At 39.3% G+C, this 27,804-nt stretch overlaps 1 protein-coding gene across 19 annotated transcripts in view; it reads right to left on the minus strand.

Annotated features, from left to right (window-relative positions):
* ESRRG (estrogen related receptor gamma) overlaps positions 1–27,804 on the minus strand; it is a 391,934-nt gene that overhangs the window by 298,206 nt on the left and 65,924 nt on the right. Inside the window, exon 1 of one of the 19 annotated variants that reach the window (XM_072927577.1) lies at positions 16,734–16,753. The exons of the other annotated variants lie outside the window; for them this stretch is intronic. The gene's annotated coding sequence lies outside the window, so the exon portion shown is untranslated. Of the gene's footprint in view, positions 1–16,733; positions 16,754–27,804 lie in introns of those variants that run through there. 19 annotated transcript variants of the gene reach the window in all.

The following is a 27,804-nucleotide window of genomic DNA, read 5'->3' on the forward strand; positions in this document are numbered from 1 at the left end:
AGTGCATTTTATGCAATCCACAATGGAGCAAAATGCAATGATATAGATGTATTTAAATTTCCCATTTTTACATTGTCACTCAAAAACTTTTCTTCTTCCTTTTTTTCCCCCAGCTTATCGATCTCAAGAGCTGGTGATAGCATTTCAGTTGCTTTGCTGAGCCATTTTTAGATTCTGCTTCTTTTTTTAAAAGCTAAATCAGGGCTCAAATGCTTCAATCAATTTAGCTTTTTCAATTAGAGAAGAAAGTTAAAAGAAAACCCTGAGACATGCTAAACTACCAAATTTTAGCATCTAGGGTTTTTATGTTGTCTTTTTTTTAAAAATATCAATAACATCCTTTTACATAATAATATCCTTGATGTCCATGGTTGGAATTCATAGCAGGAGGGCTCCAGTAATTTTTACCAAGAGGCACAGTTTGAATTTCCCACTGTCTGTTCAGGAAGCCACACGTGTGGACAGCCAGGAACTCCTGACACCCTCATTGCTGTGACCTCTGGCAACACCCTGCAGCAGCTCAGGGACTGCAGGGAGAACACTACAAAATGCATGACCTTTTGCATCACTGCATGATACAGAAGGAGTCCAAGACCTTTGTGAGAGCCAAAACCTCCAGTCTCAAAAAAATTCCATCACAGTCCCAGATTAAGTCTGATATTCACTATCTGAACAGATTAAGCCATTTAAAATGGTACTTCAAAAAAGCCAGAGGCTGCTCCAAAGCAAATCAATATCAACAGAAATCAATGAGGTGCTATGGAGGAGATTCAGATCGCTTGAATCCTCCCTAAATGGATAGACAACATCTCAAAAAAAATCAGAACATCTGGTTTTCACCATCAGATCTGCCTTCAGGTGATTTGATTAGTCAGTGGTTCCGTTCCACTTGAGCAATGCCTCTTATACTTGGTTTAGAAAGACAAGGGGGGCAGGCTGCTACCCAAAGTTTGCTGCAAGTGCTCATGGGTTACAAAGCAGCTTGGCTGAAATCCCAATCCTCACATTTTGTTCTGGCACTAACTTTAGGCAGGTCACTTGGCTTTTCCTCAGGTATTTTTGGTACTCTGGGGAACGAGAAATCCACCTTACCTTGGGCCAGACAACCTGGGATAGCTAATGAGAGAAAACTGAAAATTGAGACTAGCAGCTTGTGCTTTATTTCAGTGTTCTCTTCAGGTTTAATTCAGATGTTAATTTGATCAATCATCATCCAGATCATTGGATCATATTTAACTTGCCTTTACTACAAATTTTTGTGAGTGCAGGGATGCAGCACACTTGAGTACAGACATCTGTAGTAAAGGTATAAAAGAACATGTAAGTTCAAGGGAAATGTTTCGCAACAATTAATTTAGTCATGCAAGACGAGTATTTGGAGAATTTGATAGAAGATATTAAACCATGGTTAAAATCCATTCTCTTAAATGTGATTTTTTTATTACCTTTTTCTTTCTTTTCTTCAAATGTAACCCGCACATATTTTTTTAGGTCCATAATAGGCAGTCAGTGCTGAAACAACTGGTAGGAGATAATCAGTAGATTTGAATAGTTGGGGTGATTGTCTGATTATTTAATCAAAACTGTTTTTAGGCACTTCATTAGGGTTTTAATGGCAAATGGCAACACACAATTAATTAGAAAAACCTGCAGACACCGGAAATCTTGTCCTGAAGCACTTGTACCCTTCACACATGCAATCCTTCTGATCAGATGCCAAGAGAAAGCGCAGGTTGTCGTGCTCTATTTGTGGCTCAACCTGCATCATTTAGGAACCAGTGGATCCCACAGTTAAATACCACTATTGCAAAGGATTGCACGAGAGTGAGCAGCAGTCACACCCAGCCATGAGCTAATGTGAATATCCAGGTGATGACCAAGCGTTGTGACCCTGCTCACGGATCTCGGAGTTCTTCTGAACCTTACCATCATCACATCTCCCTTTCTGTGGAGGGGCCACTGGGGAGTGGAGTGATCTTTTCAATACCATAGAGTCAGAGCTAGCAATAAGATTCCTGTTAACCTCATTATGACCACTTCTGTTAATTGTGTTAGTAACTGGCAATGGAGGCAAAGGTAGGCAGAAGGAAGTAAGGCAGCATGAGAGCCCCTTTTTTAACAGCTAAAAAGGAAAAAGATGTCAACTAATTTATGAACAGATGCCAAAACTAATTTGGGGTATCTTGTACATACTTGCTTTATTTACTAGAAATTCATTTTGTCCCTTTAATATAGTCATGGAGTGCACAAACACAGAGCTAAAGCAAGGCCTTTACAAGCAGGATAAGGCACTTAGGGCTTGCACACTCCGAGTCCCAAAAATAACCAGTCTCGCAGCTATTCCTTGCAACGCTGAGGTTTTGCATTGCCCATTCTTTGTGCAGGTATGAGCACTTATTACTATAAACATATATTTTAAGAACAATAAGGAAGTGATGAATTGGGCATTTGCAGTTTTCCTGACAGCAAGGTGAAATGGTAGCTGTGGTGACCAGGGGATGTCCTGGCTCCTCCTCACAGAGAGGTATTCAGCGCACGTAATAATTATTCATCCATCTCGTTCACACTAAAGGCATCGGCAATGCAATTTTAGCCTGATAATCAAGACCATATGACAAAAACCAAGGCCATTAGGGACCAATTTCAAGTATTCTCTGCAAGACAATGATTTTCCAACTGCACTTACATATGCTGAATAGTTACTTCTGCACGACCGCACCTGCTCTCATTTATGTAACCCTCCATCCTCTCCCCTTTTTTCTACCCCTTCTTTTCTTGTAATGCAAAGAAGGAAAGTTTCAAAGGATTGCTGGAATCTTCCTAGAAACAGATTTGATTTATTTATATTTCTGGCTGGCCACACGCTGTGAGCAAATAAGAATCTGGCAAATGTAAAAGTTAGTTTGTGCTAATGTCAGATCAAATTCTACCCTCAGCAGACATTGTGGGGCTGCATTAATGTAAATGAGAGGAGGATTTGGCCCAACACTTTCATTCACTTCTTATACATATTCAAATTAAATGAATATTTTGTACAATCTCTTCCTCCCTCTACATACACATGCATAATTCTGTCTCAGATTCCAGCCTTGGTTACAATGGTGACTTCATGGGAGCTTTTTCCTGGGTTTATGCTATTGCTGCACATCTGAATAAGATGCAGTGGGACTCCTTGTTCAAGTAAAGCAAACAGAACGTGGCCCTTGGTCTCCAATTCAGGTCTGCCCTACTGTAATAATTTTGTTCCTTAATTACTTTATGCTTATTTTTGACTGTACCATTTCAGCATCAGTCACATAATAATGTTGCCTTTGAAGACTGTGGTGTCACTATAAATTAGAGTCCTGTAAGGTTAAAGGCTTCAGTTGCCAGAGGGGAAAAATGCCAAAATTATTTTAAAATTATATATAGTGTAACTCAAAGACTGTAGCATCTTTTAATAGTAATGCTCCTGAAGAAATGGATACACCTTCAAGCTTTTTCAGATATAATTCAAATATTAAATAGAATAATAAGCTCCATTACTAATGATGCAACAATCTCTTCTGCCAAAAGAACAGAACCCACAAAATTAGTGAGTAAGAAGTAAAAAAAGCAAGACTATATCAGGAAATGACCCTGTAATAACAACCTAGGTCATCATCCTGTAAACCTTTATTTGCATGAGTGATCCTGTCTCACACAAGAAGTGCTACGGACTCCAATGGGCAATTCATACAAGTGAAAATTATTCATGAATTTGAATAGGAGAGTATGTGATCAGATTAGCTCCTAGCCTTCTCTGTCAGTGATCAATCTTCTTGCTACAACCCACCCCCTTCACATTTAAAATTAAAAAATAAAATTCCATCTTTTGAAAATTGAAATAAAGTTGGATTTCTCAAAGCAAAGATTTGGTCTAATAAGTCATTATTAGAATGAGGAGAAATACTCAATGTTTTTTAGTTGTGTCCTATAATAACTTAAGGCAATGACATCAGAAAGATCAATGGAGCTGCATCCTCGTATTGAATTAATCTCACTGTACTATTGGTGTCTTCTGGAAACGACTGTACTGAATCCAAAAAAGGAGAACCTTGGCTTGCTAGAAATGCTCCTGATTTTTGAAGGATAATTGTCATGCTGTCCAGTAAAAATGACTGATTTTTTAAATACTTAGCTACTGGCACGTCCTTCTTCTTTGCTGATCATATATAATAAGACCCAGGCACAGGGTTTTGCTAATACTTGAGAATGACATTAAAAGTGACAAGCAAAAGAAATTAAGGAGGAGGAGCTATGCTATTGCTGTTTTTCATGCCCTGTACGAGTGCCCACAGATGAACAAAAAACCGCAGTCTGTTACAAAGCATCAAAATTCTGAGATGACTAAGGATAAGATCTCATTTTCCAAATTTCAAGGGCCTTACTGAAATGCTTAAAAGCACTCTACCATCTGATTTTTGGCCATTGCTTCATTACAAAATTTGCAATATGTTTCCTATACACCATTTCCTACTGCCCAGAAAATACCAATATTGCTTAAACTTCATTTAAATGCCTTAATTCAATTGAACCCAGAGGTCATTGACACCTAAGTAGTTTCTATTTAAAACCATTCAGCCAAAAATAAACAAACAAAAACAAAACTGGAGCAGAATCTCCTCTGGAGATTATCCTCATTTTAAAAGAAATTACCCTGCCTGACTTTTTATAAGATAATTATTGCAATTGTTTTGCCTAATGAATATTGTTTGAATATTATAATGCCATGCCACGCATCCTGAATGAGGAACAATTAACAGAGCTTTGTTCTCTTGACATCCCAGGACACAGCTGAAAGGAAAGCTTGGCCCTAAAGATTTGGGGTTTTTTTTGGCTAAACAACATCTCAAACATAGCAGAGGTAGGATTCAAAGACACAACACAGAACAATTCAAACCAGGGATGAGCTGCTTCTGGAGATCTCAGAGATGAAGTTGATGGATTCATTTCCTAACTGCTCCTATCAATTCAAAAGATGCCAACAAATGAAAGCTTTCACTTGCAAAGGCTTTTGGGCTTGATCAGAGAACAAGAATTTTACATATGTCACTCCCCAGCCTTCAGTAGGATTACTCAGAGTTTCTCTTGTGTAAGCAAGAGGAGGTCAATTTGTGGTATTTCAGTTTTTGGCAACAAAATTTATCTTTATCAGTTTCTTTACATGCTGTTGGGGCAGGGTTCTAATTTCAATTACATTGGTATGTGCAGGAAACAATGCCCTTCTCTTGCATTTAAGGATGCACCTGTAACAAACGGAAACATCTTGCCCTACTCTTCTTATATATCCATTCCCCAGAAATCTGTCTCCTGCTTGTGGCCAAAGACTGTTATTTGACCAAGTTAGAAAAAAGTATATTTGAAGAACTGGTAGCCATTGTGTTCAGAGTCACTACATATCACCCTTGGTGAACCTGGATATTGGGCAGGATTTGAGCATTGATGGGGAAATAATCCACTGTACAAGGAAAACATCCATCAAAGAGCCTCCTAAATGATGGAACAGATCAATATCTGGTGTTTCCCTCAATCAGGTACAGCAACACCTCCCTGGAAGAGACATGTTACGTTAGAGCAACAGACCAAAATTACCTGGGGACCAACCCTCCCATGGCTGAGCCTCTCTGCACTGACAGATGGCAGCACGAAGAATCAGCAGAACAAGGAGGAGATCGGACCAGCTCTGTGGAAATCTAAGTCACACCTTTCCACTGTAATCACCATCCTCCCAAGCTCATTACAGTCAAGGACGACAGTATCCCTCAGCTACACCTCCACAGCTAAATAAAGCTCGCTGCCAGGTCACTGCCATATGGCTGGGGCACCATGCCGCTTTCCAACAGGGACGTTTATCTTCAGGTGTCCTACCCTGCAAGGGGGAAGGTCTCAGCTGGCAGCAGAGACAGTGGCCCTCTGGAACTGCCCTCACAAACTGCACTGCTGGCTCTCCACTAACTCTTTAAATCAAGAGTAATGCGATCTTCAGTGAACATGCGACCATGGGTATGTGTCTCACCTTAATAAAACTTATAACCACAGCAGCTTTCAAATTTACTCTTCCTATCCCAGAAAATAACAGAAAGCAAAGCTTGTCAGTTTGTCACCATTTTCCATCTCTGCATTTGTAAAAGAAATAACATTGGCAGGGAAATAATACAAAATGTATCACACACACAGGCTGCAGGAAGATATAATGTTCTTTTACATATTTGATATAGAGCCTAAATTAAGCTGCAGAAAAGGGGCCATGAATCTTCACAGCCTCATTATCAAGCCTCCCTAAACCTCAAATGCAGGAAAATACATTTCATAAACAAAGACCCAATAGGATTTTAACAGTACAATAAATTTCACTGACATTCACCACTAATCACATTGCAAAATGTATTTTTAAAAACAAAGTTCTTTCAACACAAAGCCACAACACAGAAACGAAGAGTAAAATAAGGATATGTTATACCTTTTCCACTTCACTTTAGCCCATTTTTGACTGAAATCCCTTTTAGGTGGTTGGCTGTAATTCCATAGCAGTAAACATCAATGCTCTTCCTGATCCCTCTTTTACTTTCCTGGACATGAGCTCAGACCATGACCCTATTCATGGACACAAACTTACTGTTTTCACAGTAATCTGACACAGAAAAGAGGATCGAGCCTTCACTGCCATCACTCCATAACAAAACTATCCCTATGATCTTCCTTAGTGTTGTCCCTCTTCTCAGGAGCTGCCTTTCACTTCTGCCCACAATTCAATCATTTTCCACAGCAGAGAAAACCAGAGCCCTTTACTCTTTCATGCACTTGCTAACAGAGAAAAGGGCTGAAAAAAATTTAAGAGACAGTAGAAGAATTTTTAAAAGTAATGTTTTTTCATGTCTTGAACGATCTTAGAGATGGTGAACTTATACAGCATTTCTAAGACCTGAAGGGAAAGGTTCATTGTTGGGATTTTTTTTTTCTTCTCTTTCTTTGGATGTAACTGAAACTTCGTGCAGGTGAAAGGCTGACAGCCAACCATGAAGTGTGGGGTGCTTTGGAAAGAAAATAAAAACATATGTGGGACTGAAATTTTGTCTCATGCATGTTTACCCCAAACCTCAGCTCAGATCACTCCAAAGACTACAAATGAATTTAGGTTTTTGTACAAAAGCCTCAGGTGCGCTTCCCTAAAGGTATCTTTTCACAGCAATTCTTCCACCTACTTGAATTGTGATGCTGGTATCTGACATCAGAGCATCTAAGTGCTGTCAAAACTGGAATAAGCTCACCAGCTCATCTGACTAAACCCATCGAGGGCCTTCAGACAGTAATACCATTATTGACCTGGGCTGAATTCAAATGCATTTGGAGTGCTTGATATTTATCCAAATTATGCCCATTGAAAAATCCCTGGCAGAATACAGATAACATCAGATTAAAATGTATCATTATAATTACTTCAAAGAGATGTCTGGTATAGAAATAATTAGGTTAGTAAATATTTTTAATTAAATTATGATTTCTAAATTGTGTTAAAACTACAACTTGCTTCTATGGACATCACAACTAAACTACAAATCAGGCTAATTCAGCGCCTGAATATGAATATTTGAATTAATCTAATATAGTTATTATACCATTAACTTCAGTGATGTAACTCCAAATTTACACAAGCATAATTAGAGCCAGATCCAAGATTCAGCAGATCAATACAAATCTTTCCATGAGCTGCAGCAGTCATGATAAGGCCCTGCGAAAAGTGCTGAAGTGGTAGTACCATCCCACCAAGATGATCTTTCCATCCCTAAAATAATGTTTCTGTTAAGAACCGTCACTCACCTAATGGTAAATATAAAAATATGAGTATGGAATCAAGCATACATGAGAAAGTAAAATTTATGATAAGCACAAATTCCTATGCCTTTGATCGGAAATATTCAAAGATCTGAGAGAATCTCCAGAAGTTTTTTACCACTTCTGCCTTCCACTGAGACTGCATAATAAATTAGCTGTGAAATAAAGACTGGTGAAAAGCAAAAGCAAATAAACAAAAGAATTATGCCAGTAGCATTGGCTAGGATGCCTAAAAGTGGCACATTCCTTGCTGATCAATTCTTTCTACTAATATATGAAAAATAAGAATGTGTTTTAAATACTTTAGACTCCAATTTACATCTGTAATCCCCTTTTCTTTAAACAGTTTGACACCTTGAACATAAAACTGTGTTTTACAGATGCTCTCCTCATTTAATTGAAATCACATCTCAGGTCAAGATCACCACTTCCTTCTGCTTCTCTAACCTCTTCTTGCCTGAAGGCCTGTAACTTGTGAATTATTTAACAATCATATTTGCTGCTGAAAATTGATTTCTGAGAGAATCCATATTGATTGAGATATGTGAGACTAATGAGTTTGAGGTTAAGGTGTTTAGGTATCATTATCTCTGATAGTCCTGAACTAGAATCTTCATAATTTTTTTGTCTCATCAATACTCAGTTTTATATCTGTGCTCCAAGATGTGTCTATGTGTTAAAATAATTTTAAGAGATAGAATGAATAAACATTTTATACACGTCTCAAGCATCTGTAGTAGTCTTCCAGATGTGTCTTTCCTGTGAAATTCCACTGCATGAAGGAGACACAAGCAAAGTTTCACAGAACTTTCATTTAATTTGGTAGCCAGAACAAGTAGCTGGTGTGAACAAACAGCCCCCACTGGAGCAAAAGCTGTTCACAGAAGATGAAGATCTGACTTCCCCAAATGTCAGAGTGTTTATGCTGCATTGCATGACTTTAGTCAGGTCTTGTTGGGCTTCCCTTGGATGGAGCAAATCTCCACGGAACTGCAGCAGGCACAGGTGCCTTGTTCAGAGAGGCACGGCAGCACATGCCGTGTGCACATCCACGGGGACCCTCTCCTGCAGCCCCTGCTTTTTGCCACTCACATTCATGGGGTGGCTGGTGGACTCCTGCTGCAGGCCTGCCACTGAGCATGCTGCTCATTCTTCTGCTCCTCAGCCTTCTTCTGGCATGCTGAGGCACAAGGACATTGTGCCACGTGTACCTGCACACCATCCTCGTAGCTAAACTCCTGGCAACCTCCTGTCCTTGCACAGTGAAAATCACTTCCTCAGTGCCCTCTCTACCCACATGGGGTCATTGTACTTCTTACCTGTCTTATCCTCACAGCTAAATGAAAAACAGAAAATAAATCTACAAAAACAAAGCATTTTCATTGCTTTCAATTGTATATATAGATATAAATGCCCCTGATATATGAGAATCTCATCTCAACTGCAGTATCTCCAAACAGCTCAAGAACTCTAAATTAATGGCCAAGTCTCTTCATTTTCCCCTCAAAATGAGGTAAAAATCAGCTTGCCATATTGTTGACCTGTGTCTTTATGATGATGCTATATTCAGTGCCCAAGGCGCTCCCATTCAGCTCTTTGTTATGTGACAGACACTAATAATTACCTTTAGTAAGTTAATGCATATGTGGCCCACACATCTGGATTTATGTGCCAAATCCAAAACCCATGAGTCAGTGCAGAGAAGACTTCAAGAAGGTGCATCTACTGGGTTTGAAAGTGACAGGCCCTGATCACAGCTTAGTGGATGCATGCTTGTATATGTGACTCAAAGATCCTATTCCAGGCTTTACATTTTTGCAGATCACACTTCTTTCTCCCCATAACCATTCCTGCTCTAAAAAAAATAAAATAAATCCAAAGCAAGCAAGCAACAACAAAACCCTCCAGAGTATTTGACCTCTAGAGTTAGACCCCTTTTGGGGTAGTTTTGGAATCAGCTGTATTTATGCCTAAGAAAAAAAAAAAAAAAAAGGACAGTTCTTTAAATGACCCAGCTGGAAAAGGATATTTTTGGTCAATGATCTATTTTTATTTCTGCTCTGCTGTTTCTCATGAAGCCTGATGACAAAGACCTGTCCTTCAAAGCTAGTTTATAGTTTATAAATTACCAACTTCAATTACTTTCTCTAGGTGAAGTACACTACAGTTTTGTTATCAAGTTTAGTTTTTCAGGTGGGAGCTCTATTAGAAGAACTGAAATGCTCTTCTATCTCAGTTCGCCTTGTCTTTTTATAAGGAGAAAAATGCAACACATATTTTCAAAGGTTCTTTTAAAAAATTAGCTAAAAGTTAAAATAAAAACCATGAATTGCATTGCAATATTTAAGACACGTGTTTAAACTGTTGACTACATCCATTTCAGTTAACAAATTTATTTTATGTCACTCTTAATCAGTAGAGGTATATTTTTGTTACTATTATTGATTTTGCAGCCATGCCAGTTAATGCTATTATCTTGGATAGTACATTCTGAACAGTTACCCTTACAGACATTTTAAATAAAAACAAACATCAATTGGGAACTCAAAATGAAATCAGATCACTTTATGAACCTGAAAAACAACCTTCATACTATGCCACACAGTCTTCTTTGAATGACCTATCTCTTTACCCAACTTTGGTCTTACATAAAATAAGCTCAACAAACTATGGGTGAAAAGCTTAAATGCTTTTATTTAATCAGATAAAATTGGCATACTGAATTCTGTAATTATTCTTTTTAAAGTGAGGAACTGCAAGTTCTCATGATAGAGAGCTAAAGACTCTCAGGTATCATGATGAGAAACATGATCTTTACTTGATGATGGTATACAGGCTTCATCTGTATTAAGATAAATTAGCTATGCCTGGCCTAAACTCAATCATTTCTGTCTCACCGAGATGAAACAACAGATAAATCCTCAGGCTGAACTTTAATTCACTAGAGAGATGCTGAATAACTGACATCTTAATGTTAAATTTGTGGAAACTCAGTGCACAGGCAGGATCACATTTTTCTGGAGGGTGGGTACGGCCAGGGTTACCTACCTGCACTTTGATACTGTGCCATAAATCCCTACATTTCCAGCCCCTCCAAACTGCTCTGTTCTGACTGCAGACTGCCCCACAAGGTGGTCTGTGGTCTCCTGGTGCTGGAAAACTCTAAGGTAGTAGATGAGTCCATCAATTTCAGCTTAATCCAACAACTTGATGGTTTGCAAAGAATAAAACTAAAGCCAGTACTAACAGAATTTTTGACACCAGATTAGACAGTTTTCACCTGACTGGAGAATATCCAAACTACAGTTGTTACCTGGCCCCTCAGAAAGGCCAAAACCACGAGTGATTGTAAACCACTGCTTGCGCAGGTCAGCACCCTCAAGATATTGTAATTTTAAGCCATTTGGGCCTTATGATCTTAGAAGTCCATTAATTATGGGTTCAGTTAACAAGCTCACACATATGCCTTATCAAAAATAGAACTTATCTGAGTAAGGACCAGAGGAACAATGATAATTTTGCAGATGAATCTGCTATAGCTATCCGGATTCATTTTTAACTCAAGGAATTTTGGGGGGTTTCTTCAGGAGTAGGTAGAACTCAACTTAGTGTTTCTTTCTTCATTATTATTTCTCCTTTTGAACCAGAGAAAGAATAAAACAAGGAATTCTCAGTTCTTTATTTCTGCCTTAAATACATGTGATTTTTTTTATTAACTTTGGTCTCCTAGTCTCTTTCTTTCCCTAATATTAGTTTTATTGTAGAGGAACACCCTAGAGCAGATCACAGTTCAGTACTCTAGATTAACTAATTTTGTGTGAAAATGTATGTGTGTGTGTTCAGAACATTAAATTCTCTTTTTTACAGATATAATGCAAATCTGTAAATTAATTCAGGAATGTTACAAGACAGCTCTGCTCTCATAGAGTGTCTGCCCTTCTCCTCTGGTCAGAATGAAGGTAATGTCCTGTGCTGTTACACAAGGAACTAAGAATGGCTGTTTTTTCAGTGCTCACTTCACAGTAGCATGGGACTAATTAATGGGAAAGTGGAAGTAGGCAGTGGTTTTTGTGGAGCTAATTAAGATATGTAGCAGAAAAAATATGTAGATGGGCAATTTCTTAATTTTAAAGGTTTGTATAGCTAGACAGTTTTATTAGTCAATACTGTGTCCTTTTTTTTTGCAGTCATTGCCTGCATTTTTGTGAGATATGGACTCCTCAATTAATCTTTCACAGACGGATTTTGATTTATCTCAGAGGGAGGCTGGGGGGAAAAAAAGCAGTTGTGTATTTTTTAAAGAGACCAACAGCTTGTTCCCTTTAGTTTCTGCTTACAAAATAAGTACATTGATTTGATCTTTTAAACATGATTCTATATCCTCCCCATTTCATCTATTACTGAGGGAGTGAGGGAAGTGAATCTAAATGTCCGTTCCATTTAATTCCCCACAGATTTAAAATGCAAGGAAATTCTATCCAAAAAAAGAAAAAAAAAGGGAAAGCACAATCTAAAAGATGTGTTCCTCAGCACATAGGAAGTCTGTGGCAAGAGCCAAGAATAGAGCCCAGCACTTGCAAGCTCCTGCACCAACACTGCACTCCTTTTATGCACTGCATTATTCAAGGAGCACAACTGTGCCAAAGCTTACCTGCCTTGAAAGATTGGCCTCTGAGGAGGCTCTCCTCAATATTACCAAAACAATTCCCCAGAAAGTATTGTTTTCTCAGCCCAACATCACTTGGTTCAGCATCCTACCTTTTGTTCAAACAGAAATGGCCAGTTGTCCAAATAACAGCCAAGGCGCTTTTGGTTTTTAGGAGAGGGGGCATATCTCACATAAAAGTAATCTCAGCACTTATATGAATTTTGAAGCAAGTACTAAAAATTTTGTTTAAAGGGGTGACAAGTTTGGTGAGACATTAATCCCCACTGCAGGACAAATCTGTGGTCACACCCTACCAAAAACATTCCCTTCTTATTCTCAGCTGCCCAGGCCTGCTCTGTGGCAGCCCAGCCATGCCGCCTGGCACGTGCTTCCCCGGCAGAGAGGGATGGATCTGGGCACAGGGATGCAAGGTAAAGGAGAGGATGATGCTGGTTGTGGATGTTAAATAAACAATTTTTTCTTACAACAAACCCTGGCGCCTGTTCTCCCCATGTCATGGCCCATGATGACTTAGTGTCTCCCAAGCATGACCAAGCGATTAGTGCAGCCGTGTCGCTGCATCTCAGCAGTAATGGGGGCTCTCTTTCCATTTGCCTTCTATTGAAATCTAAGCGCTCCATTGGCCTGTGCATTTTCAGCTTGATGAATTCATTATTCCCCACTTTTTTTTTTTTTTTTCTCTTTTAGCTCCTTTCTCAGGCCAGAGCTTTCCCAAAAAACCAGGTGACTGTTTCTGGTTTTTCCCTCTCTGTGAGGGTTTTTTTTTTTGCCTCTCTCATTCTAGGCAGATGTCAGAAAGCGTGGCATTGAGTCATCTGTTTCAAACAGCATTTCAGTATACTTTTGGATCTATGTATATTAGACAGCAAACAATCACAACACTTGGCTTATTTATTTATTTATGTGGTAACATCCTTCAACTACTGATATCGGGGAAAATACAATTTCAAATTCAGAGGCAAGGAAACCATTCAATTCATATTCCCCAGCAAACAAATGATACCACATAAATAAAATACAAAACTATTCAGCTGTCATTAAAAATGTGACACTCATCCAAAGTAGGAAATTCAACAATGTGGTTGTTGTATTTTCTCTTTAAATATTTACATGGTATGGAGACAGGATTAGGTTACCCTAAGCTTGAGTTTTATTGGACATGTTCTTTTTCCCCCATCAAAGGTGTGCCTAGTTGAACAGAAGGAACTTTGGCTGCCTGGCACTTTTAAGCCTCTGGAGGCTTTTTTAGAGCACAATAGGTCTGATACACCCAAGACAGTTACTGTTATAAATCCCATACAGAAATAAAGGCACATTGTGTATCAAAAAACCAAAAATCATGTTTAACGGGTGCAAGTTTTAGGAATGCCTCTGTGCTGTGGTCTACTAGACAGAGCAGCAAAGAAACATCTCAGCCTGCAGTATAGTTCTACTTCTATGACAGGTGTTATCTTTCTGCCTCCATTTTCTTCATAAAACAAGGATAACCTTATTCCATATTAAAATAAAGCTGTCATTATCTGTTTGAACTGTAGAAGAGCCTACAAAAGTCTCTTGGATGAGGTTCTTATTACACTAGATGCTGTACAAACACAGAACCACATGCCATTATAATGTGGGAGTGGCATGCTATTAATAATACATTAGCACTCTTTGGAAAGATTAAGCAGAAGAGTTATTTTAAAATTCTTATAAATGTCCTCCATGTAAAATAGAATGAAATTTGAACGAATAGGTAAGGAAGCTATTTGCAGAATGCTGGAACATCCTTCTGGCTCTGTGAGTACACAAATGCTGTGCTGGTTACTCTGCAGCGTTAAGGAGAAGTAACCAGCAACGACGTGTTCTTCTACTGACTCTGCCATTTACTTCACCTCTAACCCTTTTCAAACCCAATCATTTCACTGGGATTCAACTTATTTGTCACTCAAGTGGATACAGTATATCACGGGGACCTAATATGGTCCAATTAAGGAAGACCCAGCCTGGAGAGGTTTTAACTGGGTTTAAGGGCAGGAGTGATTATTGCACTTGATAGACTTGGGAAGTGGGGAAAATTATAATTTATTACTTATGCGCAATTTTGACATTATTGTTAACATATATTCCCCCGGAGCCTTGGATGGACATATTTTGGAAAAATCAAATCAATAAGTGATTTAATATCTGTCAAGTGCTTTGGGATCTTTATTTGAAATGCGTGTAACAAGAGCAATATCTTACTCTCAACTCTTTAGCGTGCATGCATGCCTTCTATTAATACTAGAACCCTTTGGAACCATTAGAGTTTATCAGCTAAATACATATTTTGGCACATTAACTAATTTTTGATTACCCAATTAGATTTTAACAGCTCCATCTATCATGTAAATTTTTCTTAATGTGCAGATTATGGACCCAATAGAACTTAATGGAGCTCCTTACAGTGTTCTGAGTTGATGCAGCTGGCACATGGACACTGAAGAAAGTATTTGCCTCCAAAGTGAGAATCACACACCTCTCTTCCCACTTTGCCAAGGGGTGTTAGAGCCTAAGTCATCCCTGGGCACTGAGACCATGCAAGAGTCCCAAATGGGATCCAATTTATACCGGTTTATATGCTGGCTCTCACATACCTCCACTTCTGCCATTTCATCTCAAAATCACATCTCCTTCAATCAAATGAGTCTCAACCACACAAATCAAAACTCAGGGCCAATTGATCTTTACCTGTGCCACAGTAAACTGTGACAGTCACCAAATGCTACAGAGAGAATGGCCACGGCTGTGGGAAGATGCTGGTGCCTTCTGCTCCTCGTGGCTACATGTGGCATAGAAGGACATGCTGGGGACAGTGCTTCTCTGGCACGTTCTGCTGGGCACATTCTCCTCCCAAACCCCACCGTCTCTCAAAGGACAGCCCTGGATTAGGACTTTTCCTCTCCCTCCTGCATGAGTGCTATGCTATTTATCTTGCTGTCTTCCCCAACGCACTGTCCCAAATCATCTCCCATTCCCCTTGCCCTGGACTGTAGGAGGGAATGAATTACACATTTCCTCATGAAAACATGGATACTTAAGAGCTGCTTGAAGGAAGAAGATTACTCAGATCATTGGGACAACAGACAGTCAGAACAAAACAGTTGGCAGAGAGAAAAAAAACAAGTTTTAAGTAGCAAATCTGCATCCCCTAGTCCAGAGGCATAATGCATGGTCTAGGTTTAATGCTAACCATGCTTGGCAGAAGAATGACTACAGAACCTTTGCTCAGAACCAGAAAATATTTAAAAGTTAGAAATTAAATGCAGAATTACAGGATACATTCTGCTTCAATACCTTTACACTTAGATCTGCTAAAAATCTCCAGCTAAACATGTAACAACCAGGAGTCTTGCTGGGCTGTCTCTGCTGAAAACTCACTGCCATTAGAAGCAAAGTAGACTAAAACTGATGAAAATAAAGGCTGCATTCATACACACAGGAACAAATATTTCCTTTGTTAAAGTAAACACTTATGAAGTTATCTAATGCACTGTTAACTGATTTAATTATTTTGTTAATCTCTCATTGTTCACAGTCTATGCAGTGAAGCGCTTTCAGCTTTTCCCAGTTAGTTTCACTTTCTTTCTCTCTTCCTCACAGGCTGCAAGCACAACACTGGAATGCTTTTATAGCACAAAAATAATTCAGTTACCATTCCTTTCCTATGAGAAGTTCCTTTTCTATTGCTTCTGTGAGAAGCAGTTTTTTAAAATCCTATTTGTTTCCTTACAATGCTCCTTTAACAAAGCATGATTGTGCCTCTTAAGGAAATAAGTTTTTCCTTTCTGCATATAGTCTCACCCTGACAGTGTTTTCATTATTTTCCTGCACAAAGTCCTTCCCTGATGTCTTAACTCAGAGCAGCCCTCATTGCTGGTGTCGAGCATGCAGTCAGCCCATCCTGCTGCCGCCAGCTCCTGTCAGAGCATCCCTCCTCTCTGTCTGCAATGGATTTTGGAAGAGACATACCCTGAAGGTAGTTTAATGTCACTTTAAAAACCCCAAACAGACATACATTGTAAACACTGCCTGGGAAAATATTAACATTGCTGCTAAATGCAGAGATTGGGTTAATTTGTTCCTGTATCCTCCATCCTGCCAGCCAACCTCCCGACTACAACTCACAGAAGTGCACCTCTTTTCAGAACAGAGAGTATGCAATGCTTTGCTAAGGAAAAGGGAGATTTACCCTGCACTGCAGCTCTCAAACAAGGTCCTTTCTCCTTGAGTACCAACTCTCGTTTCCAGTGAAGGAGCTCAGAGAGCTCAACACGAAGGCAGCCGGTCCCAAAATCCTGGCACCAGGAGCTGCAGGCCAGCCCGAGATGCTCAGAGAGCCCTGTGTGCTCTGCCTCCCTGAGGAACAGCCCCTGAGCAGCACATTTACATCACTGGCTACGTCAGTCGTGGCAGAATAATGTGATTTTTGTGTAAACAATGCTTCTAAACAGTTTTAATGACACAAACCACAGAACAGCTACCATTGAGAGAAGAAAATGAAACCTGTTTTATTCTATCTATGTATTTAGATGATTTCCCCTGCTGTGGTAACTTAAAAACTTACTGCTCATTCAGTGCTGCACTGAAAAAAAAAAAAAAAAAAAAAAAAAAAAATCTCCTACGTTGAGTTGAGATCTTACTTCTGTCATTTAGCTATAAATTTCATTTTTATTCTCAGCCATTACTCTTACCTAATTTATTTTTCCATTTCATTTCCGGGAGCTGACCTTCCTGGAAGAAACTCTGGGTGCCTAAGCAGGTATATTCCTTTCACTATAACTTGGCTGCACGAGGAAAAACAAAGGAATGTGTAAGTTTTTAATCACACATAGGAACATTTAAACTGTGTTCCTTTTTTTTTTGCCATTTATCTGTGAACATTAAAGGCTGTGCTAAGATCCTCCCTGTTGTTCCTCCAGCTACACTCAGCTCAAAGTGCAACTGTAAAAGGTTTGGAATACAGAGAGTGGTAGGAAACACTTTACAAGTTTGTCTGATGCTTTAAGATTTGATATTTGATACACAAATTATCACCCACTTCTCAGTTGTTCTAGGGGTCATACCTAAAGTTATTACCTTCTATGGTAATTATGCCAAATTTACAGCATTTCCCACTGAAGTAATTGGGGAAAAAAAACCCCAAAAAACAAAAAAAAAAACCTCAACTACCATTTCACTATTTAAGAGTGAGACATTTGGACTGTAAGCATTACAGTATCTAAGCTTTCAGCAGTAATATAATTATTGAACTCAGAGCCCTGTGCAGTAAGCTTGAGAATCTGGCTGTTCCCCAACCCTGAATATGTTTATACACAGTATGTTTTTCAATTCTGACTTGAAAGTCCACATAATCTTAGAGCTGCATCTCTCCTCACAACCCCATTTGTCCCTCTGCAAAAGACTGGACAATGTAACATGCAATGTGCCCCAAAACCTACCAGGGAGCCATAAACTCCCTCTGCCTAAGTCCCTGAGCAGCAATACCCAGTGTCAGGCTACAGGGAGCACTCACCATCAGGGTCAGCATTTGTTCTCATGCAGAAAACAACCCAGTGCTGCTTGTGTCCAGAGGCATTCTTCTGTACCTCTTGTGACAACTTGTTTCATGTAAAATAAAACTCAGAAACAGTATCTTTCATCAGTCACTCTCCCTTCTCCCCAAGGCAGGGGGATGCTCCAAGTCAGCACAGTCTGTTCCTCAAGATCTGAGTACCCCTCTGTGAAATGCCAAATTCACACATAAATGCTGAGCATCATCAGTGGACTGACCTGTGAGGGTTTTTACTACCTCTGGAGTCAGGGACTTGGTCTAGTATTTTTGGGTAGCCCACAATGACTTTTTAAGCCACTCTCTTAACTGTGGCATCTGCCGTATCCATTTAAAACAGGTTTATGGGTAAAACACATAACATGTAATTATGAGTTAGACATTTTCACATCTCATTTACACAACTCCCACCCTACCACATATCAGATATCATCTTTTATTTCCTGGATTCCCATACAAACTTCTCGAGCACTCCACACCCCCTTCCCTGCTTCATCACGGTGCACCACACAGCCATCAGGACATGAGGTGCTAACTACAGCACTGTGCACAACCCCAGCCTCTGTGAGGAATGTCTTGCTTTAATAGAGAAATAAAATGATATAAGGTCATAAGCTAAGACTATCATAAAGTGCATTGCAGGTACCCTATACTTAAATACTCCCATGCTACCTCTTAACTATAAGTGAGGCAATTTGCCTAATGCCTATAGAAGTGACACAATTAATTCCCCTCCTTTAAATAATCCAATTCTTTCCTCTCTAAAGTGCCTCTGTAGAAAGAATGTTTACCAAAATAAAACAAAATTTTCAAAAACTGTATTCTTAGCATTAGAAATAGCATAAGCCTAAAAAGAAATTTAGAAAGTCCTTTGTTTTCTGTGTTCAGAAAACCACTGGAGACCCCTTTCTCTCTGAAATGGAGACAAAACCCCACAGCAGTACTATGAACACTGTAAACACACTCGGTGGACTGTATGCAAGTGGCCTCAGCCATAAACAGCAACCTCAGCATCTTTTTATTCATGTTTCCTGTTAAATACCTGCAAAGGAACCAACAACCTCCAAATCAGACCTCCCAAGTAAGACTTGAACCTTTCTGTCCTGCTAGTGCAGCATTTCCATGTTACCCATCAGCCTGGTATTTTGCACACTATTGGAAGCAAGGTGGGCTAAGTGGGAAAGGGTCCATGAGGATCACCTGTACTTAAAAGGATGTTATGATGATTTTCAAAAATCTCAATTTGAAGCATTTCCCACAGGGAAAGCATTTGGAAGCTGCACAGCATTCCTTAATGCAATGTACTTTCCATATGGAGAAGGGCATGGACATTTTGTAGTACAGGTAGAAAGCTGGAAATTCAGTACTTATCCATCAGTCATATGTTAAAAAAACAAGGAGAAAAAACCCACACAATTACCTGTACCTCTGTACTGAATTGTATAAATCCAGTCTAACATACCAGAGCCATCATCATCTGCAGGAAGAATTTTTGGTAGAGCAAGCAAACCATTCTCACACTCGTACATTGCCTCTCCCTGTTTACTACAAATGCCAGACACTACAGAAATAAATCCAAAATATGTTCTAGAAAAATATCAGAATAACAGTAAAAGTTATACTGTTATCTCAGAGTTGTATCACACTAGGAAAAAAAAAATCTGACTTATTTCACCTGAAAATTAAACATGGAGTCCCCCAATCAACAAGTACTGGATAGAAAATATATTACCTGAAATTTTACTCCATCAAAACGATGAGAAAAGGAAAATAAGAACAGTTTAAGTATATATTGACACTTGCTACTAGACTTTAAATATATCTTACTGTCTAGTTTATTATTAAGAAGTATAAACTATGCCTGTCATGTGCAATCACTAGTTGAAAACAATCAGCAAAATAGGGATTTTATGGTATAAATTAACATTGGTTCCACTACTGTCAGGGGAAGTTTTAGCCATCAGCTTTAGCTAGTGCAGCATCTGCCCTCAGATCTGAATAGATATGAAGTTTCAGTAGTTTACCAGACACATGTGCGTGCTGATTCTTTCCAAGGCTTTTTACTGGATAGAAGTTTCATTTCAGATGAGCAATTCACCTGTTTTGATTTTGATCCACTGGCAAGCAAACTGGGAACACACCACCTTCTCAAAACCATGATTCTTAAACAGATGGTTCAAGGCACAGAAAACTGGGTTAGGAGTGTTGTTAAGATGTCTTGATGCCCTTTGTCCCCCTGTGTGCCACCAGGAAGGACCATTTATGCATGTTTCCAAAAAATTTCCAACAGCTGAAATTCCATAACATCCTAAATTTTATCTGCTTTAGAAGGTCATTACTAATACCTAATGTGAATTTTGTTTGGTCCTGTTGAACCAATTACATCCCATACCCTCCCATTTCTCACCAAGGAGAATAAATTACTGACCTTTTCCCACAGCCTTTTGTGTTCTTACTGCCCTTTGCCATGTTGTCCCTCATTGAGCTCTTTTTCTAGCCAAGCACCCCAATATCTTCAGCATTTCCTGACAGGCCACATTTCCTCGCTCTCTTATCACCCTCCTTGTTTTTGCTTTGGACTTTCACCCAATCCTCTGTAGCTTATTTGGGCTGTGCTGCCCAAATCTGTGTTTAGAGGTATGGCTGCGCTCCTGCCAGAGGCATGAGGAGCACACGTCACTCCATACCACTCATGGGCTGCCTTTTGAATTACACCTTCATCACTTCTTATCAAGAAAAGTCTGAATTCCAACATGAACATTTCTTCTGCCAGCTTCACAGTAACTCTTGAATTAACTAGAACCTTTAACATGGTAAGCAGCACTAAATTAGAAATCACACCTAACTGGCTATCTTCACTTAGCCTACACCCCAAAATGACAGAACATTTCAGGGTTACTCCTGGAAATAAATAAATACAGGCATGCATACACAGCCTAAGAACAATTAACAGAGACTTAATCTAATCTATATTCAGAGGTGGATGTACAGAGGTAAATAATGTACAGATATAATATAAACACCCACACACTGAGTAGGTCTGTAACTGAGAGGTTTATCTAAGTGTTTAAGAACTTTTCCAGTGCCAAAAAGAGGAGAAAAATTAGATAGCTAAATATAACCACAGTTAATATCCAATCCCCTTCATTAATAGTTCTGAATCTAAATAAATGTACATGTGGAAGAGATCTTCAGCATGTCCACTGCCTGTTCTTCCTTCATGTTAATAGGTTCAACTCCTCTGAAGTAGTCATATGTAATGTAAATATGTGTGTGTGTGTGTGTGTGTGTAAACATATTTAATGGAAATGGAAAATAAAATAAAATAAGGCCCCTTGTTTGGTCAGGTCTTGCAGGTAATTACAATAACAGAAAAGCAAGGAAACTAATAAACTGCAGTTGCTTACTATGCAATAAATATATAACTATACTGTAATTACAGTACCTGATTATTGATGTACTGTAAAATAAACTCTTATCAAGTTTTTTTACTGTTCCCTTCTATTTACAGTCATCTCTGATAAAGATTAAGCTTCCCAAAAAATGCATGATAAAGCTTCTTATCAGGGGTTTTAATGCCTCTAATAACTACTGTAATTCTGTGTGATTTAGTGCTTTGAATAATCCACCAGGATTTTTCTCTAGATCTTTAAAAGGATTGTAATGTGTACAGAGGTGTCGTAGTGATTAAATTTACAGGACACTTACCAAAACAGTGATAAGACAGGATGTTTAATTAACACATGTACACGTTGTTCAACTGTACTATCATGCAGAAATGGAAAGACCTGAATGAGACCCCTATTTTCCTTTCAAAATGTTAAAAAAAAAAAATTAAACAAAGGATTATCCTCACTGTACAATATAGGCGGAAATATTCTGAGGGCAACAGCAAATCCAGGGAGCACCTGAGAGTGGTACCAGTCTAGTGTTGCACACTGGGTAGAGCCAAGGTCCTGGCAATTCTAGCTGGATGCCCCAGACAGAAAGCAAAAAAAAAAAAGTCATAAATATGACAGTACATGGGAATTCACCAGCTGAGTTTGGAGATGTCATTCTTTGGCTGGTGGGTAGTTCAAGGACATTGCAGTACTCTTCAGCTATAATGCTTGAAAATATCAATGCTTTTAAGGCTCATTGACAAAAGTCATTGCAGAAAACCAGCTGAAGGTTACCTTATCAGATGTTTTTGAACTCCATGTCTCAGAAATGCACACAGGCACTCTAGAAAATCCCTTTTCCCTCCATCAGTAGATTTACCTAATGGCCAAGGCTATCCCTTATTTATATAACAGATAAGTAAATTTAACTTAAGCAAAGAAATGCCCCAGCAGACTAAACCCTAACTGAAAAGGGCAGCAGAGTCAACCATATAGTGAAAAGTGGAAGACAACCTTTATCTCTCTGAGGACTCCTTCCACTTTAACTTCTACTGACATTTTGTCCACTGTCGTGCTAATAAAAAAAAAAAACAAACCAAATTGATAGAGAGATCTAAAGGTGATATCATATACAATCAAAAGATAAAACAGAAAAGTCAAAAAACCCATACAAACCACATTCCCACTGGGGAAATAATCTTTTTAATATTAGAATTGTTTGTACTTTGAAATTGAAATCCCAACATCTGCAAGTGCACGCATCTGAAGCGGATTTCATTCCTGGATGGGCAAGTGCCAGGCAGTAACAGGGCATGAGAGCAGACTTTGGCTCCATGAACGGAAACATAAACCTCTCCTTTGTAGAATTTATTCTTAATGATCTCAAAGGCCCCCTGGTTTAGTATGGAAGATGAGTGCTGCTTTCCTTTAGAATGAATCCCACGTATTTTGTATCACAGTCCTGGCACAGGGCTACAAAGATGAAATCATTCCTTGACCATCACTGTAGGCACGCCTGCTCTGATCTGCAGTGCAATGCAGGGGCACACAAATACTGGAAATGGTGTAACTGCCTCATTACTGTGCTCTGCATAGGCTTTTATACCCTGGTTCTCAGCAAGACTAATTATTCTAAAAGAAGCATCACACTACTGCAATTATCCTGCTCCCAAAACCTGAGTTACATCATTTAGGACACTGTGCCTCACTATTCTGGCACATCCATGCAGCTTCGTTTTTTGCCATAAAGATTTTACTAGGGGGAAAAAAGTTAAGGAGAACAAGCTCAGAGACCATGAACCACAGAAGACAGAACACTTAAATATATCAGATACAGAGAAGACACTGAGGGTGTCAAAAATCACATGCTCCTGAGTCTGACTGTTTATTTGCCTGGCACACAGGACTGCTTACCTGTGTAACCCCTTCTCTGCAGCAAGGGAAGGTGAAGGTGTGGGAACTTTTCTTTCTTTGTTGGCAGTATTAACTGACAGCATGGGGAGGGAGGCTATAGGAAGATTTTCATCTCCATCATCAATAAATTACTAAGGTAGCTTTCAGGACTCTCAGAAGGTGCTTGAAACATATGGCCCTTCAGCTGGTTCCTCTCTGGATGGACCAGTATGCATGATGCCCTCTTGCATAAGGCTGCAGTCCTTCTGCAGAAGAAGAGCTGACTTTTTAAATCAAATATACAAGTTTCTCCTGTATCACAACCTCCTTCACTTCCTGGGAAAGAATTTAAAGTAGTAAACATTATTTAATGTCCCTACTGAGGAATTGGCAAATAAGAAAAAACAGCATTTACCCAATGACTCAGAAATTAGCAGACCAGCCTTAGTAATTTTCTCTATCTCTCATTAATTAATCAGAAAATTTCCCAATGTTTCTAAATAAGCTTGTTCTTTCCTCTCTGCCCAACAAAACTACAAGCTTCATCTGGATGTGATAGTTAACCATATTTTTGTTATCTTTCAGCATTAGATGGAGAACAATTAGATTTGCAGCTCAGAAAGAGTGTGAGGGAGAGAAATAAAAAGACACGAAGAAAGAGAGAAAAAGAGGGAAAAGAGGGAAAGTGGGAAAGAAAGAAAGGATACTGCCCTTTCAGCCAAATGACTCAGAGTAGTCTTCTTCACAGCACAGAAACCAAATTATTTGTAAAATCCTCAGAAACACTGATGATTCAGCCAGCTGCATGGAGGGTAGCTTTGTTCTCTGCTAAAACAACCTGGTTTAACTCCCCCTGAGTACTAAGCCATCCACCATCTTGAAGTGTATAATTTTAAAAGTTCAATATCTCTGAAAGCACATCTAGGTTGCTTTCTCTTAAAGAAACCTTCCTTAGCTTTTTGATCCTCTCCCTGGCCTTTGCCTTGCTCCAGAGACACAAGGCACAGAAGGCAACTGAATGTATTTCACCAGGAAATGTGGGTCATCTCCTTCATTATAACAGACACAAAAACACACTTGTTTTGATCTGTCTATGTGTATTTAAAGAATTACCAGCAGAACATAAAACAAAGTGGAGAGAACTATCTGAGGTCTGTGTGATGTTTTTGCTGGCTATGGATTTCAGTAGGAGCACTGCACATTGAATGGCAAAGGGGAGCATCTCCCAGACCAGAACTCACCCAGGGTAGTGCATAAAGGAAAAGATGTTCACCTATGGAAGGCACATGCAAGCTGAACTGCATATGTTAAATTAAAGACATCTGCACTTTGGCAGAATTTGGACAATGACTCACTTTAATTATGTAAAAATTTCAAACGGGGCAAACTCCACTGTAGTGACTCACATTAGTGCTACCACATGATCTTCTGATAACTACATCAGTATATAACTCATGTCTCTGCTGCAGAGTTTCTACAGAGAGAATGACATATTACCTGACTAGCATTAAAAGGACTCCATGTTCCCAGCAATGACTGGTACATTAAGTAATGCTTCAGAAAGTAGCATATAGTACAGTGTAGCATATAGTACACCAAGCTTTTTTTCCCTTGACACAAAACTGCAGTTCCTCTAATGACAATAATTCACTGTCATTCAAAAATCAATTTTCTGTTTGTGTTTTATTTCTTTAAATTTATAGAGTAGTGGGGAGAGATTCCAGAAGTAGAAACTTACATCATTTCCTTTTCCTAAGAAGAATTATGGTGCTGCAGACCTCCTAGGCTTCCAATCAAAGCCGCTCCCACCCTGTCCTTATGTGAGTGGCAAACACACCCTCAACCCCCTCAAGCACAACCTTCTGTGTAGGTCTGACTGGTAAAGGTACCAGGACATTTCTTGCATTTTGATTCACAGATATTCTTGGACTTTTCCCTGCTACCTCCTGCACTTTCCAGGTTGGTTTGGTTTGCTCGGTTCTGGTGTGGACTGTCAGAAGGAACTGATTATGCACCTTACGTCAGACTAACAGGACTGATGACCTTGAAATGTCCGCTGTGAAGAAAAGCTATTCTGCATTATTTGCCTCAGATTTTTAAAAATAGCAAAACATTGTATTACTTACCTCAACGTTGTTAAAGAAAGGGGGGGTCTTTTGCTGACTTGTATCAGGTTCCTTTTCTGAGCTGTGAGAGTTGCTGTTTGTATCCTGGAGTACCACTGCATTACATTCTTATTTAACATCTGAAAAAGGGATGTACCCTACAAGGCTTTCAAGTCACTATTTTCAGGCTTACTGAACAAGCTAGCAGGACCCTTAAGTATCAAAGAGATATACAAAAGACATTTTCACTACAAAAGGAATGCATTAATGTGACAAATAGAGCCTTTGTTAATGCCAGATGCTGACTATAGGTGTGAATGAGGAGTATGATGAATGGGATGATGAGGAGAAAAGCAATCTTAATTGTGCAATTAGTTATGTTATGTTTGGACAATGTTTTGTATAACAATTATAGGCCACTGGTAGACTAGTGGTTCAAAATTATTACAGTCTTCCAGAGGAGTTCAAAAGCTAGGAAAGCCACTGCACCTTTTGAGAAATTCCTTTAGAAGGCTAATGAAAACTGTAAATGATGTCAAGTGCCCTTTATACGGCTTAAGTGTGCCATTGGGCTTGGATAGCAAGTGAGTGTGCTTTCTCCAGCTGAGAGTGATAAGAAGTAGCAAGTGCAGAGGATGTCCCAAGGGAATGCCCCGAGCCACAGCACTGCTAAAAGGTAAAGGAGTGAAGTCTGGCTTCTGAGTGACAGAGCTGGGAGGAAATGGTTGAAGGTATTGGGACCACTGTGTATGTAACAGGCTGGATGAAAAAACAATGAGCAAGAGGAAAGGAGTCACAGTATGTTTCTGTTCCTTCCTAGCATCTACCAAAAAGGCAAAAAAAAGCATCTTGATTATTCTACACCCTCTCATTCCACCTTTCACTTATTTTCTATTTCAAAGCACAATGTAACATTTTCTTCCAGCGGTTCACAGAGAAGTTAAATTTAAAATTGGAATGCAGATTAAAGCTCACTGGTACAACTGTTCCTGGGGATAGAGGTAAACTGCCCAGAACGTGATAACAACATGGGTGTTGAGTGATGATCTGCTCATAATCAACACATTCAAGCACACAAGAGTTCATTTCATCCTTGATCTCACCCCAGGGATCCACGCCAGTCACAGCTGATGCTGAGAGGTATAAGACATACTGCCCCGTTGGCTCCATGATTATTCATGGGTTACCAGTGCTGGGGAGCAGGAGAGATGCCCTCACATGCCACTCAAAGGTGTTATACTGACACCTTTGCAAATCATAGCTTCCCCAGGTTCTCCTCCCAGAGAACAATGAACATGCTAATCCACCAAGCCAAAAAAATCCACTCACATTTGAACAGCAGGCTAATGAACGTGAGGGGAAAGACTCAAGGTAAGACCTGTTCCTAAACCTTTATTTACAAAGGATACCTTTAAGCCAGACTCTCCATTGCCTTTCAAACATGACACTAGAACAACCCTGGGAATGTTGTTTTTAAACTGACTGCTCATCCTTTACTCAAATAAATAGTAAGTGTATAGTGCTGCTAAGTCATGCTGTTTAGCAAAGACATTTACTTCTACACAGAAACTCAGCCTCCGTGGTGCAGGAGAGCACATCAGCATGCTGTGACCCAGCTCCCAGCTAAAGGGATGAAGAAGACAGCAGGACCAAGAAACAGGGCAGAGACCATTTATGCTGCACCCCAGCAAAAGCATCCACCCAGTTTGTTGGTTTTAATGTTTGGACTGGAAGTGGGAATAGTTTTTTAAAGGCTATTTTAGTCAGTGAAAGAAGAAAAAGGATATCACATGGCTTTGCACCCTGGATATTGTTTGTAGAGAAGCTTTAAGTCACAGCTGGACTTCTACAAATTATTTATGATTGCAGAGTGATATTGAATATACAACTTGAGGGAAAATCACAGAGAGCAGGATTGTATGCACACAGAACTAAGCTTCATGTTCAGTCACATCTCTTCCAACTGAATGCAAGCATCTCTACAGTCAATATCCAAGGCTCAAACACCCCTTGGAAATTCATTAGCAAGCACAGCAACAGCAGTCCTGAAAATAGCATCTTTCCATTCAGTGCAATGAGACATGCCTCACTATATTATATGTTCAAAGAGAGAAGGGCAATACTCTTCTAGACCTAGCTTCTCATGAACCTGAATCCAATCACACATTCCCTTTATGACAGCCATCTCTCTTGGTGCTGCTCTACAAAATCTACATTGTATCAGCACCACCTCAAAGGTCGGCTGTGCTATTTCAATAAATAGAGAAACCATGATTTCCTTAAACCACTTGCATCCCTCTTGCTGCAGTCATTTTGCCTCTCTTCTATGGTCTT

The sequence above is a fragment of the Taeniopygia guttata genome, chromosome 3, assembly GCF_048771995.1.
Source record: "Taeniopygia guttata chromosome 3, bTaeGut7.mat, whole genome shotgun sequence".
NCBI classification, from domain to species: domain Eukaryota; kingdom Metazoa; phylum Chordata; class Aves; order Passeriformes; family Estrildidae; genus Taeniopygia; species Taeniopygia guttata.